General features: G+C 44.7%; 1 protein-coding gene across 4 annotated transcripts in view; it reads right to left on the bottom strand.

Moving 5' to 3' along the window:
- The window catches only part of LOC106744114 (myosin-IB), a 34,700-nt gene that overhangs the window by 9,924 nt on the left and 15,736 nt on the right, over positions 1 to 9,040 (bottom strand). For 2 of the 4 annotated variants that reach the window (XM_014618570.1, XM_014618572.1), the window contains exon 1: positions 8,538 to 8,863. The exons of 1 other annotated variant lie outside the window; for it this stretch is intronic. The gene's annotated coding sequence lies outside the window, so the exon portion shown is untranslated. Of the gene's footprint in view, positions 1 to 3,956; positions 4,097 to 8,537; positions 8,864 to 9,040 lie in introns of those variants that run through there. One more of the 4 variants, XM_014618574.1, reaches the window with a different exon arrangement.

The following is a 9,040-nucleotide window of genomic DNA, read 5'->3' as shown; positions in this document are numbered from 1 at the left end:
TTTCCCCCCCCCCCCCACTCTCCAGCCCGTTATCCGCGACTGATAGCGGAACGAAATTGCGGGCGTCTAATGGCAAGTGCACGCCGCCCGATGAGAGGGAAACCGCCGTGAAAATTCGTTACCGCCAAACGTTGTTTATGGTTTTAAATGCAATTCGGGGAGGAAGTCACACGCGACTACGTTTACACGGTTAATCCGGTTTGGTAACGGCCATAATTAGTGAGCTTTTTTACATCCTGTTGGTAAACGGAGAAAAAGATTTTTCCAAATTTCATAAATTTCATCGCATCCAAACAAATGTCATCATTGGCATGCTCCGAAGAAACTAAATGTTTCGATTAACAAGTACGATTGTTAGACTTTTCAACGAATATGTATCTTTATCTTAAATAAGAAATTTGTAAATAAACAATTCGAGAAATTAATTTCATTCCCGGAATTTTTTCCCGACATTTGCTCCGAACATTCAATATGATGGGATTGTACAAAATGACGTCATCATGTAGCCATCGACAAATTGCCGAAACGCATCTGATAATCGAATGCAAGACCGTAAACGTTGGAAGAGAAACGAGCGATGATGGAGCCGCCGTATCTAATCTAATCTTAATTCATTCTTTGCTGACACACGTAATAAGTCTCGCGGAACCTAATAAAATACATTCGCTGTATTCATCGTCGGAAATTCGCGACCGATCGCGCGGCACATTCGCGTGTGATTGTATTATTGTAGCGGTATTATTTATGCCGTATTGTTGCATTAATCATCATTTCATTAATCTCGTTGAACCGTGCCAATTAACCCTTTACGGTCGGCAGATTTCGCTCTTGAGAGTACCACCAGGTCGGAGCAAATCTAGTGTTTCGTTACTTTTTCGTACAGGTTCCCGCTACGGGGACATCGACTTCTACGACGATTTAAAAATATCCCCGTAGCGGGGACACCGGCCGCAAAGGGTTAATTAAGTTTTTTTCAAAACGCGACCGGAGAGTCCCACCGGTCAGTCAGGCCTTATTCTGAACTTATAAATTATTACTGGCGAGCAGAAGAATCGAACGTGATAGTAACAAAAACATAATTTCATTATATTCCAAGTATTTGTACGTCGATTAAATAATTATCTATTTTAATCTAATCTAATCAGATCATCCGCATTCTAACTTCGTTCAATCTTGCTTAATCTAATCGTCTAAATTAAAAATAATGATAGTGCGTAACGTACTGTCAATCGGATACGCCTGCTCATAAACTCTCGCAGCATCATCGCAAATTGCTCGAGCGGTCGGACAAGCCGAGCAAATAAAAACGGCTGGAAGTATAATCGTTCTCTCGATAATTAAGACGATCGTAATAACGAGGCGGCATTTTTCCTCCTGAAGGCAGGAGAGAAAGGCAAGAGGATGAAAAGCAAAAAAAAAGCACGAGTCTCGCGGTGCGAGCGTGCCGCGCTATTAACATTATTAATCGCGGGGTTGCGCGATCAATAAATAATTAAACGCGGCGTTTATCTCTCCCCGCCTCGCGAACCGGTCGTTCTTTCCTGGAAGCGCAAAAAATCGATCTGACTCATTGACTCGGTCATGAACCCCGTTCGATGAGCAATTTGCCGCCTCGCGAATGCTGAGTGGGTAGGTGGGTATACATCGAGAATGCGGGTCGCAATATATCGGCAAGGAACAATCACCACCAAGGCGAGCTTCGTGTTGCTCATTCCGGCGTTCGTGTACATCACGGAATGGCAGGCGGAATTATCAATCGCAGAATACAAAGGAGGCCATTGTCGCGGCTCGTTGGTTGTCAAAAACGTTGCCGAGATACACCAAGATGAAGTCGTCGTGTCCGCTCTTGGATTTTTCCTATCTCGCATACGTGTGTTAAAGTACATTCGTACACTGAGAGAGAAAATAAGTAAAAAAAATAAGAGATCTTTTTTTTTTCGACGGGTACTAATAATATATTTACTCGAATCTACAAGATATAATGAAGCAAACATGGCAGAGTTTGCAGAGTAAAAAATGTCAAACAAAAAATATAAATGATATTTTTCCATCACACTCCGAGAAATATTTAAAAATATCAAAAATATTTATTATAATTGTGCAAATTATACTGTTAATTTGTACTTTCTCAATTTCTTTCCTCTCTTCTTCCTCGTTAATTTTAATTCGTGACTTATCGGAACTCGCGATTAGCGTTAGCGTGTCCTTTACATTATTTGGTTAAGGCGACGGGAATCGATCGTGCATTACCGCGGTCGCGCGTGCACGTTCGCGCGAAACGGAAAGTCGTAGCCGTCGTTGCATTTTTCCGCACCGCGAAATCGAGGACGCGTCTTCACTCTGACGCAATGCGTCATCCCGCGATGAGTCAAGGGAAAAAAGGGGCCTTCGGCGATCCTCGGCGCAATGAAAAAAAAAATAAATAAAAATCGCGAGCCCGTTTCACCAGGGAGGCCATCCCGCGCACGCGTGACGTTTATTCCGAAAATATGCACGAAGGATGCAACGGACGCGCGATGTATGATGTGGCGAAAGAGAGGTTGATCACGTCGAGCACGAAGGATGCTGCGACAGAGAAAGAGAGAGAAAGAGAGAACGTCGATTTACGATCGATCGCGGAGAGGTGTGCACATGTAATTATTTATGAAATAATTGCCCACTATCAGCTGTCAAATTTAATCGGCAAAATTGGGAAATCATACGCCGCGCTGTAATTATCTGTCGCGTTATCTGGGTAATTGGGTAACCTTCTTATCTTCTCCGTCCGCTCCGTCTGTAACTCGACGATACATTCGTCTTACGTGAGGACGGAGCAACCCATTTCCGGAAACCGGTTGGCCTTTTGTCGGCTCTCTCGCGTTCAGCGAGAGGAAGGACGGGTTTTCACCGCGCGTTCGTCGTCATTCGCACGAGTTCGCCGTTTGTCGCGGATTTTACATTCACAAGTTGCACGACGAGTGCGAGGGAAACAGCAAGGGAGAACATTTTTGAACGCGAGTTCCTCGAACAAAGTGTGTCTCTCTTCGTGCTTGTTAATTTTTTTCAATGTTATTTAATATTATTTAATACGATAAAAATATATCATTCGTGTCTCATGTACACGTGTTGAAAAGCAGTATATATATATATACATGCTGGAAATATAATGCGACAACCAGCTCGCTCATGTGGCGCGTTTTCGATCGGCTCGTTACGATGGGCGATTTCCGGCCACGTTACGCGGCCGCACGAAGCCCGCATAATAAAAGCGCTTTTATCTTATGATAATGAGAGGAAGGCAGGCGCACGGTGTGCGCCGCGCGACATTTCCTGCCCGTGTACCTGCCGCCTTCTCGTCGAGGGAAAATACTGTTAGAAGTTCCAAGACGAGGTAGTCTCGCTCGCAATTAATCGCAAGTTGCCACGAGCTGCAACCGTCGGGAAGTCTACGGTAGCTCATCTTTGAAATATTTGCCCGATTCTTTATCGTTCGCGTGAACTTTACAACGCGAAGCGCGCTACTTCGAAAGATGCAAAGCCAACTATGTACTATACACGCACACCCGCAAGATAAAAGGAACGAAGCGCTCGGAAAATACGACGTCTTCGGAACGGTAACACGAGACAATTATGCGCAATACAGTACTCTAAAAAGAACCCCCATCCTACTTGCGCTATCGAAATTTGTTCAATGACGATTTTATTCCTGAATTTAGCGAAATTGCTTCCCGAGAGACTACTTCTTTCCTACAAAATATCTCACCCTTTCTCGCGGCTTCTCTGTACAACGAAGCATTCTCGTCTCGTGGACTTCCGTTCCTCGGAATAATCGCAGTGTCGGACCATTTTAAATAAACGAAAATAATATTTCAGTATGTGAAGTTACACATCAGGCGTGAGGGATGACATATGTGAAAGATTTCGGATAAGAGTAACACGAGGCTGATAAATTGGCCGAGAAGCGTGAAGGCACCGACCTTATGTCGATTTCTCACCGAATCTTCGTCGGGAAGAGAAACCGGTTAGCCGGTTCGGATTCGGACCGACCTTGAGCCTTGGTCATCCTCGATATCTGAAGTTCAGGGCTCTCTCAAGGTGTTGTCCGCCGGTAGTAGCGAGTCTTAATAAGCTCCGCTCGCGCGGCCCAGACGACGACGAGAGCGAAGACGAGGGAGCAGGACGAAGCGAAAGAGAGAATGTACGCCGTGTGTAATAATAAACCGGCCGGAGGAGCGGCGGAAGGCGGGAGGACGGTAAAAAGAAGACGCGGAAAAAGGCACGGGGGGAAAGACCCGCGAGTCGATTTAACGGCGAACTTTAAGCGCCACGATCTATTTTCGGTAGGCGCGCTCCTCCGCGCGTCAAATACGCGTGTAAAAGTCGTTCCCGCTACCGTAGGTGGACTGAGTATTGAAGAATTATGTGGGAGATTATTTACTTGAAAACACTAAAGAGATCGCGATGAAACGCGCATTAATTAATTGAAACGCAGGCATGGGAGCGATTTAACTGTCAAAAATAGCGAGGAAAGTATCATTCTTGGAAAAGTAAGAAAACGGTGAGTCGGGTTTAAGAAAAATGAATAAAAAGCGAGTTTTTCTCAAATAATTTATACGTTAAAAATTAAATTGTTGATCTATTATACTAGAAGCCAGTTATCAAACATAATTTCTCGTGATCGATTTTTTTTTAAAGCACTCAAGCAGAGCAAGAAAAGAATGAGAAAAGAGAGCGAATTTTTCTCTCAAAAGTAAGATGTTCCTAAATAAGTGAGAAAAAAATGAGTCGCTCCCATGCCTGACGTAATTAAAGTAGAAATAAATAAAAGCCAGTTAAAAAAGTGATCAGTGTAGGGAAAATTAAGGATTTCGAATCCTCGAGAGCCGACTTTCTAATGCGCCGGCCTGTTCGCAGGGTGTAATTCGAAAAAAAAAAAAAACGAGTTCTCCGCTTTTTCTCGAATCGCTTGATCGCTCGTTTACTCGCTCGCCCGCTCAGTCACTCCAATTACTTGACCTGACCCGACGTTTTACGTGCAAACGTAATATTCGCATTAACTTGCCCTGACATTTCACGCTTGGCGAATCTACGGTCGCGCGTGTTGCGGTTTGTGCTAATTAACGGGCTGCGCGCAAATTGCGTAACGGCACAAATCGTGCAAAAAACTCGCGGTCGCAGGAGAAACGTCCAAAAACACAAACCAGGCCCAAAACGTGAAACCAGTTGCCACCACCTGCGGGCACGCCTGACTTTTTCGCGATGAAAAATGCCGCAACGTGGAAATACGGAATTGAGTTTCCGAGTGATATCGGATATTTGTCGCATTGCGACAACCTGATACCGAGATGGACGACTTGTCGAAATTATTCACGCGTCAGCGACTTTCAACAGCGATATTTCGAGCAATCGGAGATCAGAGTGGATCGACGAGTGCTTTCGCGCTATCCTCGCTAACCGACGCGTTTCAACTTTCGCTACGAAATTCAATTCCAGAAGGGGGGCGGTCCCGGTGAGAAGGATTCCTTTCAATTTTTGCGTCTCGACGACAAAGACGCGATAACGTCGACGAGAGAAACGGAAGGACGAGGTCAGGATCAAGATGTGTGCTGATGGAACAATTACAGTTTCCACGTTCAGAGAAACACATAACTCTCGCTCTTTTTCCCCGTTGAGCACATCCGTTTCTATCCGCTCTTGCGATCTCACGCCACTGAATACGCACTTTCTGGGAAACGAACGCACTCGGTGTGCCGCTCGCGTTTCTTCGCTCTCGGCCCGCAATTACTCGCGTGCCAGTTTTCGCGGTGTCGAGCCGCTCCGATGCGCGAGTTATGATACGCGTGCTTTAGCATCGGCGGTAACGCGCCCTCGCGTGCGGATCTACAGCCGAAGCTGCCTTCTTTGAGGAACACTGACAAGGCAGGTTTGCCGTCCGTCCTGTCGAAATTGTCACGACTTATCATCATTTGTCCTGACAGGATGACAGTCGGGACGTTGAATATACCAATGTTCACACGATAACGCGCAGACGTGCCGAACGTAGCAGACGTGGGGATTGCTCAAAGCAATAAATAATATATAAATGGAGGCCAAAGTAAATTAAATTTTTTTATTTTGTTAGAAAACATGAGTTTTTTCAATTATTACTTGAAACGTGCTCACGTACAAATGTAAGGTATTAATATTATTTATTTATTTATTTATAGCATGAATGGGAAAAATTTCTATTTTTACATAAAACAAAAGGGAATAATAGAAGCAAAAAGGTAAGATGACGATGAGGGCAAAATAGAAACAAAAATGAAAAAGAAAAAAGCAAGTCCCGATCTCTGTCGAAGAAAAGGTGGCAACCCTGGCTGATAGGACAAAAGAGAGCCTCTGTCTCGAGATGTCCTCGTGTTTGCGCAACCTTCGCTCCGATACCCGCGACCCAACTCGCACCTGCCCTCTGCGTTTTATCTTGAATTTTATTTCTCGAGCCAATTACCGACCTTCGGCGCTGCTTCTACAAATCCATTTGAAAAGCATACGCGATACAATTTCAATTTCCTTTCTGAATATCCATTCATCATTTTATCTGACCGTTCGCCACCGTTATGTAACCGTTTCGCAGAAACGGTCTATTATACGGATCGGAGGTGTCACGCGCATACGGGTGGTAGCGAAAGTGGTTGATATTAGGTCGCCTCTGAATGCGAGACACCAGCAGTTTTACACCGATTTTGCATCAAGACCGTATTTTTTTTTCACAGGGCGCTTTCTATGATCGGCGTAATTGCTTTGTCTTGTAAAAAGAGGGCCCCCGCTTTCTCTCGTTTCCTTTTCGAGTTCTCTTTACGCGAGGAGAAGCGGAAAGTCGATAGAAATCCGGGGGTCCCACGACGGTAAACCGCGACGCGAGTACACCCGCCGACAATAACAATGCCTCGACCGAATTCCTGCTTTTGTTTCTATCTTCGACGTTGCTTTCTCGGAAGATAATTCAGCGGTTCTACAGTTAGCATCTACGCGGAATCCCGGACCGATCGCGGCGAGTTTTACGAGTTCTCACTCCGCTCATAATTTCCGTCCCCGAGCTGCGAAATACGGAAGATCGGGGTGCCGAGGATAATCACGTTATTACGTAACGGAGCAACTAAGTGGAAAAGTTCTTTCAATTCACAGAAAGTTCTGCACCGAGCACGCACTTTGATATCATCAGTCGGCGATATTCAATGTGTCCTTCGACAAATTTGAGTGAACATCGAGTCGCGTTTAAGATGCAGCGCAGCGTCGACGTAAAACCGTCCTTGGCCAACCAATGACATCTTCATCAAAGCCGTTAAATCGTTAACCTTCGCTCGAAACCGACAATGATTCGATAAATTCCACGGAACGATTTCATGACTCTTCGTGAATCACGCGTTATCAAAATTCAAAACATGCATTTTACCATCAATTACAAAATATACATCAGTGATATATTTTCGATGACTCTCGGGATTATAATTATGGTTAGAATTATGTTTGAAGTTACAACGTCGTTATTACACAAAACATTGTTTAGATTGAACAGGTCATTTTGTGGCAACATTCTTACTTTTTATTTACAGAATTGTCTCAGAGAAATGGAACATGACTGCGCAAATATTTGCTTTGTTGTGTCCCATTAGTCGCCTAGAAGGTTAATTCGATTGCTTGTTAGAGGTAACCGTTACGGTATAATTGGCGTGAAATGCAATTGTAACGAGGAATGGTATCGTACTTTTACTTGCGTGCGAACAACTAGTACGGTACATGTTGTATAATGAACTGTGTGTGTGTGTGTGTGTATGTGTGTGCGCGCGCACATTAAAATGATAAATTGTGACAAATGATAAAAGTGCGCAAACAGATCGGACCATCTCCTGGAAAATGACTTTACACGAAGTCGTGGATCATATCGCAGCGCTTTTAAGACTGCCGCATCCGCGTGTAACATCTGCAGCGATCAGTGCATCTTTTAATAAAAGCGCGAGACGGTTGTGATTTCTTCTTCGTGACTCATGCCGAGCAGATGGTGATACAAATTGCGATCGATGCGTTTACTTCGGGTCAATTGGAAAGGGAAAAGGAAATATTAAAAATACTCTACAAACTGAGCTAAAATTTTCTCCAAGTATCAAACAAATATTTTCAATTCGATTTTTGTCCCGAACGAGCCGAAGAAACACGAGTATCGATTTAGGCAATTTGCTGATGGGATTTTCCCGATAAATTTCACATGTTTTTCGAGTTTTATTTATATATAAATTATATGTAACACAGATCAATTTTAATTCTATGCACCTGACATTTTTTCTTATTTTAATACCCTCCACATGGTGAAATGCAACCACCGCGAAATGCAACTTTATTCTCAAGAGAAATAAGGACGAACACAATAAAAATAAAACGAAACGATAGGACACGCGAGATGCGTTTTCGCGTATCCGTGCTTGTTGCCTCCTTCCGTTCCTCGACCGCGTGCGGAATATAACCACGAAGTGTACTGATAAGAAGAAGGAAAAAAGAAGAAAACGAATGTTGCGCGTACTCACTTTCGTTCCGCCCGAATACTCTCGTTCTCGCCGTAGCCAAAGACTCACGAGTGGTCCGCAGCAGCGTGTTCGCCCATCGTCAGGTCACCATGAGAGATTTCTCCCGTCGTCATCGGCAACAGCAAAATCACACACTGACACACTGCTTGCTGTGCACAGGTCCTCTCAATTTTGACAGAGAAAAGATCGCCCACGTCACACCGTAACCGAGTAACGAAACGGCCGCCTGTACTTCAAGGATAACGTTGCGCCGCGATTTCGTGCGCACAGTGTGGTGTAACACATGAAACTGCCGGCTCCCAAGGATCCCTGTCCCGTGCTGCACAAGGTGGCGGTTGAGGAAAGAATGAGGCAGCAGGAGAAGGAGAGAGGAATCCGTCCCGGTGTGCGTGCGCAAACGTGTCGCTCGCGCCAATGTATAAGACGCGAGACTACGTCTCACAGGCTCGCCGCGCGCGGGGAGAAGAGGGGATCGTGGGTTTTGTTTTGGAGTTAGGTTCTCG

This window comes from Dinoponera quadriceps, unplaced genomic scaffold (assembly GCF_001313825.1).
Source record: "Dinoponera quadriceps isolate SergipeBrazil2010 unplaced genomic scaffold, ASM131382v1 scaffold1290, whole genome shotgun sequence".
Classification (NCBI taxonomy): Eukaryota; Metazoa; Arthropoda; class Insecta; order Hymenoptera; family Formicidae; genus Dinoponera; species Dinoponera quadriceps.
The sequence above is the reverse complement of the archived record's forward strand: the minus strand, read 5'-3'. Positions and strand labels throughout refer to the sequence as shown.